Source organism: Colobus angolensis, unplaced genomic scaffold (assembly GCF_000951035.1).
Source record: "Colobus angolensis palliatus isolate OR3802 unplaced genomic scaffold, Cang.pa_1.0 Scaffold105, whole genome shotgun sequence".
Taxonomy (NCBI): Eukaryota; Metazoa; Chordata; class Mammalia; order Primates; family Cercopithecidae; genus Colobus; species Colobus angolensis.
In genome coordinates this window covers 3452527-3468724 of record NW_012111475.1, presented here as the reverse complement: position 1 = coordinate 3468724, position 16198 = coordinate 3452527, and the positions used below count along the sequence as shown (strand labels likewise).

Sequence of the window (16198 nt, the reverse complement as noted above, 5' to 3'; positions counted from 1 at the left end):
ATTTTGTTTGATCAGTATAGTGTTGACCCATTCATGTTTTTAAAAATGTTTGACACTCATCTGAGAGCCAAAAGTAAAGAATAAATGTGCAACAGGGTGTGTGTATGTATGTGATAGCATGTCTCTGTCTTCCCAAATGGCAACAACTGGCTGAGGCCAAGTGGTGATTACTCCCTTCATTTACATGGACCCTAAGTCCAAGTTCTCCAGTTTCTGAAATGGACCCATTTCGGTTATGTGTGCTACCTACCTATACTCTAGACTGCCTTTGCCTCTGAGAACACTGTATTATTGTAATACCGTCCTAAATAGTTTCATGTCCCTCAAATTCATCCTCTGTCTACACTGCCACCAGAATGACTTTTCCATACACATATAACTGGGCCTTCACTATGATTTAAATTATTTGGCAACTTCCAATTCCTTTTAGGATAAGATCCAGTTTTCTCTGTAGGCCATATGAGGCTTTCCATTACCTGGAATATTTTTCACGTGTCATTTCCCATTATTTCCACATTATCCTTTCTCTAGCTGTTTAACCTGTCTACAGTCCCCAATAGATTTCCCACACATTCATTCATACTTCAATTTAAGTTGTTCTTCCTGTGTAAAAGGCCAAGTCATCTACCATCACAAACCTCACCCTCCATTCTTCTGCCCCAACCAAATTTCTTTTGTTCTCGCATTCATTTGCATGGAAAACTCCTATATTTCTACATTTCAGACTCAATTCCATTGCTACCTGCTTTTTAAAGCTCTTTCTGACCACTTGCCCTGTAACTCTCACCTTCCCACCACCATCCTAAGAGAGAATGGAGACTCTTCTTCTATATCCCTCTTCCACTCATTATACCTTCCACTAATTTTCTTGTCTATTTGACTCATAAGATTGTGTTCTTTGGTCAGGCACGGTGGCTCACGCCTGTAATCCCAGCACTTTGGGAGGCAGAGGCGGGTGGATCACCTGAGGTCGGGAGTTTGAGACCAGCCTGACCAACATGAAGAAACCCCTCTCTGCTAAAAATACAAAAGAATTCGTCAGGCGTGGTGGCACGTGCCTGTAATCCCAGTTACTCGGAAGGCTGAGGTAGGAGAATCGCTTGAACCCGGGAGGCAGAAGTTGCAGTGAGCAGAGATAGCGCCATTGCACTCCAGCCTGGGCAACAAGAGCAAAACTCCATCTAAAAAATAAATAAATAAATAAATAAAGATTGCATTCTTCTTGAAGAGAAATTCTTTATTTCTCTTAAGCCTAGGTCAGCATAACTATAAAGTTTGTAGGCACTGAAAAAACCCGTGGAACGAAGGAAGAGAAGTTTAGAGAGAGGAATGAAGGGAGGGAGAGCTTAATAAATCAACTGCTGCCTCCACTCTTGGGGAGCTTAGAGTCATATAGAGTTCTGCTCATTATTTAAAATAATAGTATAGCTAGCGTGACCAAACAACTACATCTCCAAAGAGAGAATGGACTTAACTTTCTCCCACATTTTAACAAGTAGTGTCAACACAATTACATAATTGTTTCTCTGACAAACATAAAAGTTGTGCAAGTAAAGTAAATATCACAGACAAATTATCTCTCTCTAAATTTAAAAATAAGGTTTTTAAAGTTATTTTTCCTTGCAGTTGATATATTTTTCATTTTCATTTTCAAAATAATGAAGGAATTTGATGGAAATAAGTGATTGAATATGCAAATATTTATTGTGCACATAGGTATTTAGTAGTCTGTAATGTTAAGATAGGCTGCACTCAAATAAGACTTAAGGATGCTCCTTGGCAGATATGAACATTCTTTCATACTGAAGACCACTCAGCTATTCCAGCTTTTTCAAACCCCAAAAGTGATCTCAACAAGATGCCTAAACCCTACAATCACCTTTATAGAACATTCTTAGATTCTGACTGGTTCCATTTTGGCATTTTTAGCATCTGTCTAGCAGACTTGTGCATATACATAAAACACACAAAATTCCATTAGTACAACATTAAAGTTTCAAATTTAAACATACAGGAAACTGAGAAGTTATGGCCCTCATAATAACTGTAACTTACCCATTTTATATATGCATTATGCGTTAAGTTTAGACACAAAAAAGGTTAAGCGTTGAGCTGGTATACTCATATATACACAGTCCAAATTCTCATCTTGCTTAGAATATCTACCTTTATTTTAAAAGAACTATACAGTAATATAATCTGTTTTCTATATACATAATGGAGACAGACGGAGAGTTGGAATTGAGCCTATTTCATTAAATATTCAGGTGGTTTAAAGTTATTCACACTGCATTAAAAATTGCTATGCATTTTCAGGACACTTTTAGTTCAGAAAATTAAAACAAAAGTATAGAAAGCACCTATTTCCAAAATAAAGGAAATACAAGATTTTTAAAGTATGTTGAAAATTCTATAATGGTTAAAAGAGCGAAAAAAAATTATACCTAATATTCTTACAATATCTTTCCAATTCTATTTATTATTTTATTTTTCCTCTAGATTGTCATTATATAGAAATTTTTGAAAGAATTCCATCAGCTTGGAAATAAGAACTCACCTCTTGTGAGGAGCATAATTTGCCTCACATATAAGAAAAAAAGTTTACTTTGTTCTACCACTACTTAACATATTAAGTTCAGAGTTACACATTAAATAATTTCCCTGTGAGCTGAGGCCAAGCACATATATTTCCACCCAGGGGGAAAAGTTTAGAGTCAATGAAAACACAACTCAATAATGAAGGTCTTCACACAGGGGGCAGTCAGCCAAGCTAGAGCTTGAAAGGCCAACATGGTGTGTGGCTCTTACTTGAATACACAGAAAAGACCTACTAAATCACTTAAGTACTGGGGCTTTATTTTGAGTTATAAAGAATCACACAAACTTTGGGCTAGAAGGACCAGTCTGGTTTGTCCTTCTGCTTTCAGGTAGGCCCACCCAAACTATCCTGGACAGAGGAGAAATTGACCTATATTTAGAGCCTGCCAAAAGAATCCACAATTGCTCCTAATAACTCATTCTAGTATTAAATAGTTCTGTCAAGAAACCTTCCCGATATCTCCAGTAAATCCTCTGTGCTGAAATTTAAACAGGAAAACTGGCCCCAATGTGACTTGAACATGAGGTCTCCTAACCTGAAGGTTATATTGTACCATAAAGATGCATACAATAGAACCAATTCTTTTATGTATTTTATAGCAATTTCCCAACAGTTACTGAAGAGTATCTGGGCCAAGAAAGTGCTACATATAGAAAATATATGTCCTATTTTGTTACAGTATTTGGGATATCATCTCATTAATCTGATTTTCTTTCTCTAAATGTGGCCACCATTCTAAGGCCAGCAAAGCAGCAGATTACCAAAAAAAAAAAAAGTCTATTTCTGTATATTGCCACGGAACTGGTCAGTAAGCACTCAAATCGGCTTTTTCACCATATTAATGAATGATCAAGTGATATGGTTTGGCTGTGTTCCCACCCAAATCTCATCTTGAATTGTAGTTCCCATAATCCCCATGTGTTGTGGGAGAGACCCGTGGTAGGTAACTGAATCATGGGGGCGGTTACTCCATGCTGTTCTTATGATAGTGAATGAGTTCTCATAAGATCTGATCATTTTATAAGGGGCTTTTCCCCCTTTGCTTGGCACTTCTCTCTCCTGCCACCATGTGAAGACGGACACGTTTGTTTCCCCTTCTGCTATGATTGTAAGTTTCCTGAGGCCTTCCCAGTCATGCAGAACTGTGACTCAATTAAACCTCTTTCCTTTATAAATTACCCAGTTTTAGGTATTTCTTCATAGCAGTGTGAGAATGGACTATTACATGAAGTCATGGTTGATCAGCACAACAAATCTGAATCAGTAAAGTTTCATTTTGAATGATTTACTTAGCCTCAAAGAAATGGCTTAAATTTGGCCATGCTGAGTACTGGCCAACCTAGCCATATTAAATTTATTGGTAAGTTCATATATGTAGTATAATATGTTTCATTAAAATCTCCAATCTGGCCAGGCTTGGTGGCTCATGCCTGTAATCCCAGCACTTGGGGAGGCCGAGGCAGGAGGATTGCTTGAGCTCAGGAGTTTGAAACCAGCCTGAGCAACATAATGAGACCCTGTCTCTAAAATAATTTTTTAAAATCTCCAATTAAAAAATGTGTTAAAGTTGTATTGTTTATTCCCTCAAGCATCTATTTCTTCATGCATTCATGGCAAAAGACATTTATGGTGCCCCCTTTTCCACAGCAATGTTCTAGGTACAATATAATGGAAGTATGTAAAATTTATGTGCTGTCACAGTTCATACGGAGTATACAAGCTAGTCTATACTTGGATGGGAAGTCTTAAGCACAGAATCTTTCTTAACCACTTGAGGTATCATCAAATCATCTCAGCATAGTGGGTGAGTGACTACCTATGGGGGTATAAGCTGTCTAGCTGTGTTGTCAATGTCCCTTTGGAGGTTTTGAAGTTATAGCTTGCTAAGTGCAGATATATAAAATGTTCACATAATTTTGTCAATGAAGCTTTCCTTCAACAGCAGAAATCCTGTACCTTTTTTTTCTGGGTCATCGAAAACAATCTTTCAAAAGCTAAATTTTTTTTTTGAGCTAAAGAGCCCCAATATTCAATTTATTCAATTCAGTGATATGAATGTTGTCAGTCTTAGCACAGTCAGCACTGTGCCTTTCATAAAAAACTTTACAGCAACTTAAAAATACTAACGTGAGTATGAAATAACAAAATAGATTAATATGATTCAGAAGCTTCCATTTTCTTTCTAAATAAATCAGAAGTTAAAATATAATTATTCTGGTCAACAAAGTCATTATGGATTATTCCATAATTATATCAAGTTTGCTAAGGCAAGTAATAGTTTCCTTTTCACTGCCTGTGAGTCCCTACGAAATTACCTTGTAGTGCTTCACACAAAAATCTGGTGCTTACATGTTTATTTATTGCACTGCTGCCTTTTCCCTAAGAGCTGCAAAATCCAAATTGGTCTTACTTCCACTGTAATTATTGCACTATGGAATCAATCATTCTGAAAAGCTGATACTGTTTCAAAATGAACCTACTCACAGTGACTATAACTCACAGCAAGGCTGAAAAGACACATCAAATTCTGCTATTTTAAAAGCAATTTCTACTCTACAATTGTGTATTGATAGAATATTTGATAATAATAATTTTTTAAATGGTTAGGCTCAATTCTTCATCAAGATTCACTTCTATTTTTCTGATTTTATTGCCACACTAATTCCCTTGATTTGCATTTCTCATAATTATTTTTATTTATCTGATTATAGAAATAGCGTATGTTCTTTGTCAAAAACACATCATGTCATACAGTACAAAGTTAAGTACTCCATAATGTTCCATAAAGATAACCCAGGTTAACATATGCTATGTACACTTTTAGATTTTTTTCTATGTCTATTGTCTGTGTATAAAGAATTCATTCTTTTTTTTCTCTCTCTCTCTCTTAACTCATTCTCTTCCTGGGGACAAACTTTCCTCTACCCCAAGAATGTAAGCATCCCCTTCTACCTATGGTAGTAAAACTGGGAGGAAATAAAAATCAAACATCAGAAAAGGAGTTAAAAGGGCACGCAGTAGCGGGGAAAGAAGTAGGGCCATAGCAGAAAAGAGAGGTACAAGAAGGAACAGAGCCTTGGGGCCTAATAAGGAGTACCCTGAGAGAACCAAATAAACGCCCTTTCCGTGAAAAGCCGATAAAGAGTTACACAGAACGAAAGGGTCACTACCAGACGGATACCTTCTAATCTCCCTCAGTCCTTCTCCACTCAGCAACCAGGAGCCATCTTTGAAAAATACAAATCAGGTCAGTCTCTGAGCAATAATTCATCATACTGATATTCTGATTTTTCAACCTGGTACACTCAGCCATCCGTGGATGGTAAAACTGCTTACTTTAATTGTACTGGAGACTTTGCCACTCCAGGAAAGTTTAAATAATTGAGAAAAGAGATAAAGTAAATTAAACCCATACTCTTAGTAATATTATGGAATATATTTAAGTGTACTTTTCATATCATTGGGCCATTCTAGTTGATTTAAAGAGTTTGAAATACTTAAAAATATTATGACTTTAATTTAAAGCATATAATCAATTCCAGATTTGGGATATTAAATGGTGTAAGTACATTTGATTCAATTTTGGAAATAGCATTAAAATATTAAGAGAGAGGTTGATTTACTATGGATATATGTTTGCTTATTATTTTTAAAGTTGCTATGTGCTTAAAATGATTTGTTAGGTTCGTAAGTCTGCCCCACAAGGCATTTGAGGTATCTGAGACAGTAACATGTGTAAATGAGGTTTAAAATGTTTAAGGGAATTTAATTAGCTAAATTAGAATTGTAATTAATTGTTTAGGAAAATTTCAACTGTTAAATTTAAATTAATCAAATGTTAATAAGATAACAAATGAAAGAGACTATTCTTACATAACAATAACTAAATGCAAAAATAGACTCATAAGATTTGTAAGTTGCAGTAGGTGTTTGAACACACAGCTTTAATAGAGACAATATCAATTAAAAACCCAATTAAATGTGAGAATTCCTTTTAAAGATTTCTCTGAAGGCTAAGGCAGAAGGATTGCTTGAGTACAGGAGTTCAAGACCAACCTGGGCAATATACTGAGACCCCATCTCAAAAAAAAATTATCTTGAACAATAAAATACTCAAACTGAAAACAAGATCCACAAAAGCAAGGTGTTTCTCTGCCTGGCATACCCCAATGTCTTCAGAGCCAAAAACTGTCTACACACACACACAGTCAAACAAAAGGGGCCACATGAAGCATTTATTCAACTTCAATATAGTATCCTTCTTCCTTTTCTTTTTTTCTTTTTGTTTTTTTTTGTTTTTTTTTTTTAATAGGGTCTTGCCCAGGCTGGAGTGCAGTGGCACCATCATGGCTCACTGCAAACTCAACCTCACAGACTCAATTGATCCTCCCACTTCAGCCTCCTAGTAGCAGGGACTACAGGTGCACACCACCATGCCTAGTTACTTTTTGTATTTTTGGTAGAGATGGGGTTTTGTCATGTTGCCCAGGCTAGTCTCTAACTCCTGGACTTAAGTGATCCACTGACCTCAGCCTCCCAAAGTGTGCGCAGTGGAACTTGCTATCTTTCTGAAGATCAAATTAGAACAACCAATCACACCAGCACTAATGGAAAAAATCTGTTCTGGACTATTTGTAGATACAAGGAAATTTAAATTTTAAAACAAGATTTCCAAGGGACACTGTGGAAAATAAGAACTATAAGTATATGACTATAAGGATTTGTTCCTTGGTAGTGATTGCAGATGGAAGAGAAGAAGTAGGGAGCACATGGGATCATGTGCTACTGAAACCAAAGCCAGAAGCATGGCCAGTTGCATGGTGGGAACTGGGAAAGGTCCGAATAAGTGTAATACAGGCATTTTTAGATTTGGCTATAAGAAGCTTTATTAAAATATGTTGATGAGGGGAATTTATAAAATTTATAGCACAAATCAAACTGGAGAGAACGGGGCCAATGCAGCAGAGTACGCCGTCACTTCTAAGACATGAGCTGAGCAGGGAGGAAAGGAATTACAAGGAGCAGTAAGTTAAAACAAAATAGATAAATCTAAAGAAGTAATTGCCTTTTGTTAAAGAAAAAAACTGTTGTGATATTTGGCTTCCCTTTAAGGTGTAGACCGAAGAGAACATTTTATAATGACATCAAAAGAAAGAATGAAAGTGTGGCAGAGACCACATCAGATGAGACAGTGTAGTTTTAAGAAAGAAATGTAAAGCAATTCAATCATCACTACTAGACACTTAAGCAGATAAATGAGCCAATAAACATGTTGAAAGATTTGTTCCTAGTACTTACATGTACTAAGCAAGCTCCCTGCCCTCATGAGGCTTACATTTTAGAACTAATTAGGATTGGAACTAATATCAAGTTTAAAATAAAACAAATGCTGTATATAACATAATTTCATGTGGTGGTAACTGTTATAAATAATAAGAAACCAGGGAAAGGAGAGAATGAAAGGATTATACAGGATTGTCAAGACATAAGCAAGCAGGTCAGAGAGTTCAAGCTTGGTGTTTCAGGGTGGGGTTGTAGACATCCCAAAGAAGAAATAGAAGGTAAGGTAGTCTAAGAATCACCATTTCTGGAAACACCAATCAGTCTTAGACAATGACCTTACAATGACCTCTAATTTCCCCCACATGATGGCAGCCTTGATTCTGAGACTGAAAACTATTAAACTCATTTTCACCGCCAAACATCTCACTGACAGATGGTTGCATGTGGAAGGAGCTGGGATTATGTGTCCTCTCAAGATATTTCTAAATAAATTTGTGTCCTCTGGACCCAAAATATCCAGTGTTTTTCATGACGGTTGACTTCACATAAAAATTTGTGAAACATATTTGGTGGTGAATTAGATATGTAAAGAAGGAACATCAACTGGGTGGGAGCAAGATTGAATTGCTTAAAGTACAGGAGATCTGGAGGACAAAAAATAGCTAAGACATATATATTTTTCTCTTCTCTAGCCTGAATTAAAGTTGTGAGAGTAAGAAGTTACAGACACTTTTTTGCATCCTTTCCAAAATTTGAATAAACCATTTGTTCCCTATGTGATTTAATTTGAGAGTCAATCATAATCCCCAAAGATATAATCCTTAATATCGTAATGCCAAATATTGAAATGCTGGAAGATCAAAATCTGGGAAAAATACTTTTAAACATTCTCTAAAAGATATGCATTTACATTTTTAAAAGGGAATTTATTTGAGAAACACAGAAACACGACAAAACATTTCATAGGTCATTTTACACAACAGAATAGGCAATAATAACATATTTTTACAAGCCTAAACCCTCATGTATAACAATGATAGTTGCAGAGTATGAAGTTATGAGCATATGAACTGTATTATTCATAAACAAATAGGTCAAAAAGGGAAATGTATGAACACATACCACTATGGTTGGCAATTGCATGCACCCAGCTTTATAACTGTGGTCATCTGAAACATCATAATGAACAACCTAAGACAAAATTGATGAAAAACCATGATGGGTCACCACCATATATTCAGTTATCCAAAGAGCCAAAATCTCGAGAAATGTTATCTTTCACAAAAGCAGATGTACAAAATGGACATCTCTTCATTTAGAGAGGAAGTTACAATGTTTTTGCATACACACACAGTGCTTGCTCACAAAGTCAATGTTGTGATAATGCACTTTTGTGGAGTCAAATTTGCAAAAACTGCGTAAAACAAATGAGAATTCTCTAGAAGTCTTAACACAATTTACAGCTCTAGTATTGGAAATGATGTGAAGATGAAATACATAGCATAATTAATTGGAAAAAATAATACTGACAATTTTAAATAGTTAAAAAAAACTATAAAAAAGGAAACAAAACCCAAATCCAAAAAGAAAATTCAACGTGAAAAAGTGTATTACAGGAATAGATTATAAGCAACTGCACAGATCTGTCCAGAAGAGCTGGCCAATTTTCACAATCATTAACTATATTTTGAAGTCTTGCATAGCAATGAAGAGCCTTTTTTTTTTCCTTTTAGGACATCACTCTCCTTGCAGAATATGTTCACATTAATTTTCTATGTGACACTGATGTTATTGAAATCCTTCTATTATTTGACATGCACCAACATGAGGAGTGCCTATTAAATTTTCTCGTCTTCTGTGCCATGCTTCTTTGTTGTTTTGAGCACATGGAAATCAATTCTGCAGACACTCACAAACAGACCATAAATTTGACAAAAACAATACTGGGGATCAAACAGCAACACCATGTCTTCTTATCCTACCATGCACATAATTATTTTCAAATCAGTTACTTCACTGGCTTCTTCAGGCAAATGTGGTTTTAATTCATTAAAATCTTCTGGAATGTCATCAGCTGGAAGGAATGTCATCCAGGCAAATCATGCATTTTTAAATTCAAGTATTTGTGGCCAATCCACTCATATGAATTTTTCACCAAATGCATTGGGCAAAAACAAACTTTGTTGGTAACACCTTAAAAATCATTTTTTAGAAGCCTTGATCACACCCAATTCCAAATCTGTCATTATGGTTTGGCAATTCAATTAAAATCCATTTTCTTCTGCAAAGTCCACCAAATCTTCGAATAAGCATTTATAAAGTGCTTTGTTTTTTTCCAGTCATTAGTACATAAACAAGCAGATTGGTTCTAGAATTTTATGATCTAATAGGAGGTATGAATTGTATATATGAATATACAACTATGAATTGTATATAGTTGATTTAAAAAATAGTAGGGACAGCTTTGAAAGTGCCAATCATTAGTCAAAGTGAAAAATGTGCTAGTTTTCTATGTTAGATTTTGTGGTAAATATATACATAAGAACTCTATCTTCTTCTACAGTCAAATCTCTAATCAAGGGTAATTCACCACCTAATGTGTTTTGTAACACTGGAGAAAGCTCAATATTAGCAAGCGTCTTTGATCCAGACAGTTGCTGAGCTTCTTGAATTCTTTTTACTCTCTGACAAAGGATGTTTTTTGAAGGCAAGCGTGGTGTTATGTGTGAAGGGGCAGAAGTTGTACACAATTGAATAATTTGGCAGGGGAGATTTCTTCTATTTTTTGCCTGTGTGTTCACTTTTTCTATGATTTTTGAAAAACTTGTGCACTCATATTTCAAGGGGGATAGTGGCCTACAAATTTTGTAAATATATTCTGTCTATCAGAGAGTCTAGTTATTGCGTGGCCATTGCAATTAAGCAATTTTCTGCTTTTGCAGCACCAATAATAATTAGCTTTTACACTTTTATCTTTCATTTCATTAAGTTCCTCATACACTTAATTTATCACAGCCTTTTTGCATGGGAACAGTTTCACAGATCTCTTTCACTGTGTTGTAAAAAATAGAGTAAAAAGGAATGATATTCAGCTTCCCAATACCAAAGCTGTATTAGGGTTTCTCCAGAGAGAGAACCAGTAGGATACGTACACAGACAAATGAAAGAGGATTTATTAGGGGAAAGGCTCACACAATTATGGTGGCTGAGAAGTCCCACAACAGGCCATCTGAAAGCCAGCAACCCTGGGATGCCCATAGCTGGCTCATGCTAAAAGGCTCAGGATAGGGTGGGAGGGTCAGGGATGAAGTAAGTCCCAGAATCCAAGGGCCAATGAGCCTGGAGTTCTGACGTTTAAGGCAACAGAAGAAAAGTCTGTCCCAGCTCTCAGAGACCAGTTCGCCTTCTGTATTTGTTTTCTCTGACCAGCACCAATAGGATGGTGCCCACTAACACTGTGGGCAAATCTCCCCCACCTAATCCACTGGGACTCATACACTAATCTCCCTTGGAAACACCCTCACAGACACATCCAAAATAATGCTTTACCAGCTTTCTAGATAATCCTTAATCTAGTCAAACTGACACCTAAAATTAAGCCTTCAAGTCCACTCTTTGTCAACTTGGCACCCATACATATCTCCTTAAAACATTCTTAATTTCCAAATAAAGACAATAACAAGGTGATAGTACTGCTGAGCATGATGCAATTATCCTGTGAATGTAATTATTGAGATTTTAGATGTTAGCGATTTTACACTTTGGGAATTTTGATCTTTCAGGATTTCAACATTCAGGATAATGGTGTTCAGGATCGTGTCTGATACGGTTTGGATGTCTGTCCCCTCCAAATCTTACATTGAAATGTAATCCCCAGTAATGGAGATACAGCCTGGTGGGAGGTGTTTGGATCATGGGGGTGATCCCTCATGAGTGGGTTAGTGCCATCCCCTTGATGATGAATGAGTTCTCGCTTTGAGTTCATGAGAGATCTGGTTGTTTAAAAGTAGGTGGTACCTCACCCTTCTTTCTCTTACTCCAGCTCTTTCCACATAAGACACCAGCTCCCCCTTCACCTTCTGCCATATTGTAAGCTTCCTGAGGCTCTCACCAAAAGCAGATGCTGGCACCACACTCCCTGTACAGCCTGCAGAACTGTGAGCCAAATTGATCTTGTCTTTATTAATTGCTTAGCTTCAGGCATTCCTTTTTAGCAATGCAAGAACAGACTGACACATGTCTTTTAGAATTATGATCTAAATAAACCCATTTATTTTAGGTTCTGAGGTTTAAAAGGTTAAGTGTTCAACTGTACCTTAAATAATTAAGAGTGATTTCTTCTGGTTTTCTTTTTAGGAGAAAAAATAATCATATGATAAGTTCAAACACTGACTACATTCAAGAAAAAGTACACAATTAGGACAAGCTAAACTACTTAGAACTTTTGTCCTAGAATCCAAAGAGCCCTTAGAAGCGTCTCCCTACTGAACATCTCCTCACAGAATAAAGAAACGCACTGCACCTCAGAATCTCCAGTATAAAGTCATTCAGGCTTTGCTCGAATACTTCGTGTGATGAGAAGCTCATTACTTCACAAAACAACCATTTCACTTTTGATGCAGTTTAATTGCTACACAGGTCTTCCATATCCAGAACCCCAGGCCATCTCATGAAAACTTTTCCTGATTGCTTCTGTTCTGCCTCGCCAGGTCCTCCAATGTAAATTAATTATTAATTATCCCCCAAATAAGAAACAAAAATGCAATTCACGCCCTCCTCCATTATAATTTTAAGTAATATTTTATATTAGTTTCAAAGTAGTAATGCAATTATGTGAATACATATTTAGGCCCCTTTTCAGTAATGAAAAATGAAATCTAAAAATGAAATTTATCTGGAAAAAATCTAAAATTATAATAATAAATGAAACATTTATTCTGATGACTACATATTGAGCAACTTTGGCTATTCCATAAAATCCTTATTTTAGCTAATGGTGAGAAAGTAACTTGAATAAATTTATTTTTCAAAATAACTTTTTTTACTTAACACCTGTACAGCCATTTGATTCATGAAACAAAGGATAAAATACGTTATCTTAAAGCATTCACTTAGATATCTTGTGGAGCTGCAAAAACAGACTCCACAGAAAAATAAATACATAGGAAACTCTAACAAAACAAACCAAGTTAAATATTTCAAAGGTCACTTTTTAATTACTTGACAAAGGGTCCATTATGTAAACAAAACTCTACTCCACAAGTCATGCTACCTCTCACACCACCACCACCACTCTGATTCTAAGAGGAAATGGTTAAAATCATTCAAAGGGCTCTTTACTCTCTGAATAGTAATGTTAAATAATCTTCTGTGAGTGTTATGCAAAGCACATACATATGGATTTATCCAAGACATAGAGGCTCTCCACAGAAGTGAAAAACTGACCTGCATAATTCATCTAAGTTTCACATCTTGGAGGTGGTGAATCATTTCCTTTGCTTTAAAATATTTTCCACATCTCACATAGGTCCATTCTCAGTTTATTTTCTTTTGAAAATGTTACCGTTCATTCATAGCCAGCTACTTTAAAAGCTTTAATTGTAATAATAATCTCTCAGGTTTTTTTCTGTCGTCTGATTTCTGTCACAAAGGTACTTAGGCTTTGTACCTCAAATAAGACGTTAAGAAGTACTGTTCCTCAGAATAGAATAGACATATTTAGACCTTACGCAGGGCAGCACGAGGTGGGCGGCACCTTTGGTGATGCAGTGTGGAGTCTGCAGTAACTGCTATGGTTGAGGCGGGGCAGAGGTGGGCAGGTGCTGGCTGAACTGGCTCCTGAGTATCTGGGCTTGGACTCCAGCATATGCAGACTAAAGGAAACATTGCCAGTGATGGCAAGCCCCATGTTGCCTGCTTCTCTTTCTTTAAAATTGCTTTCCTGAGAAGCCCAGGCAAGAGTGAGTACAAAGCAGATGGCCCACTCTCCTCAAAGTCACTGGGAAAGGGTCTTTTAATGGAAAAAGCTACCAGGCATCAGCTCAGATAGGTGACAAGGTCCCTACACCCGTGACAATGCTCTGAGCAGTCCATGAAGCTCTGCCTCACTCTTTCCATAACAGCATGTGGCTACTCTGGGCACGGGAGAAGGAACAGAAACCCCAGCCTCAAAGAGGGTTTGGGAAACATCCAAGGAGAGTAACTCAATCTTTATAGTAACAATTTGTTAATATGATGACACCTCATCATAATGCTGTTTTAGATTACAGATATTAAGGCAAGGTGTTTTCACAAAGTTCAGTTAATCCTTGAATGATGCGGTCAAAAATCTGCATATAACTTTTGACTCCACAAAAACTTAACTAGTAATAGTCTACTGTTGACTAGAAGCCTTACCAATAACATAAACAGCCAATTACCACAAATGTTGTACCATATTCTTACAATAAAGCTTTGTTATTGTATTATTACAAAAATTGTATTGTATTATTACAAAAAATATTACAATTTAAAATAATATTTTAAATAATAAAATATTATTAATAAAATAAGGAAGAAAAAATATTTATTAAGTGGAAGGGGGTCATCATACATAAAGGTCTTCATCCTCATCTTCACATTGAGTAGGGTGAGAAGAAGGAGGAAGTAGAAGAAGAGGCATTGGTTTTGCAGACTCAGGGGTGCCAGAGTTGGGAGAAAATGGAAGTATAATAGGATCCTCCACACAGTTCAAATTCATGTTGTTCAAGGGTCAACTGTACTTTGGTGTATTGATTTTAGGGTCTGGCTCACTCAAAAAGTGCTCTGGGTGTTACCTTTAGTGAGTCCTCTTCCCTTAGAAATAGTATATCAATATGCAAATCTGTATTACCTTCTGGCTCTGGCTGCTTGAATAAGGGTAGGCTTCCAGCACCCTCCTGAAACCAACCATATGAGGGCACTATAGATGCCACCTATAATTCACACCTGTAGTTCATTAGTAGTTAACACTTATTTAAACAGCTTTAGGAAATCAACTGCGTTATGTCACCACTTATCTATAAAATCACTAATTTGGTTTTTAATTCCATATGTATTGTGCACCTGTCACACACAAAGCACTTTGATAATTACTGTGGAAATATATCAATGGATCAAGACAAGATTCCTGTCTTCAAGAAGCTTATAGTCCAGTTGGCAAAATGATGCACAATACACAAGACATACTTTACTAAAGACAAGACACAGACCAAATGCTGAGACAGCAAAAAAGGAAGAGTGATTTACTTCCGTTGGGGTGACTGGAAGTTTCACTAAGGAAATGTGCTTTAAGCAGGATGTGAAAGGATTTGTAGTATTTGTAGACTCAATATTTGCAACGAATGTCCCATTTTTAGCTGCCTCAACCCTCCCTGGAGGCAGACATTGGATTTTGCTGTTTTCATCAAAGGACTGCAACGCCTGGAGAGATCTATAGACTTCTCTAGACTCTAGGGATAACAATATCCAACAGCAGCTTTCTAGTTATCTCAGTGAGTGTAGGGAGACCCCCTGAAACTACCACTGTGGAATAAAAGATGACATGCTCCTGATTATTGTAAATACAAAATTGCATGCAGGATTATGTAAAGACAATGCCAGGTTGGGCTGCCAGAATGAGCCAACAGCACGTGATGTGCTTCCCCCTGCAGAGAGCCTATGAACGGACATGTAGTCAGGGAGGTTTCACATCACCAAGATTCCTATCCCAGAAAAGCAGATGTTCATAGCTCTGGGAATGGAATGCAACCCTTGTGGAGAGCCTATAAATGGACATATGAGGGGCACCTGTTCATATATATGCCCTCATCTTGCCACGGCTCTTCTAAGCCTCTTTAGGGTTAAGACAAACTCCCTTCTGAGAATTTCTGGTCTAACCAGTTGTCTAGCTTCATGTCCTGTTTCTATTGATTGTTTGTAACCAGCTTTTGCTGCAACTGTTACTGCTGATTAATATCTTGCTAATCATAGGTTATGAAAAGAATGTGTTTCTGTTTTAAGGCTCTGTTAGAAATTACTGATGCAATTATACACTATATTATAAATTCTTATCCCTGTATACTGTACATCTGCATACAGATGTTATGTTAAAGAATTACTTCATCCCCATGTGACCATCTCACCTCAGAATCAAACGACCCTAAATCCCTCACTAACCTACCCCCGCCCTCACTAAACTTAATAATAAATGCTGGTATATCCAGTGCATTGGCGGCATCACAGGACCAGAAGGCGGTGACCCCCCTGCACCCAGTTTTAACTATCTTGTGTGTGTTTATTATTTCTCGACCTGCCGAT

At 36.7% G+C, this 16198-nt stretch overlaps 1 protein-coding gene across 3 annotated transcripts in view; it reads right to left on the bottom strand.

Moving 5' to 3' along the window:
• Positions 1-16198, bottom strand: part of KIF6 (kinesin family member 6) — a 386472-nt gene that overhangs the window by 311812 nt on the left and 58462 nt on the right. The gene's annotated exons all lie outside the window — the stretch shown is intronic.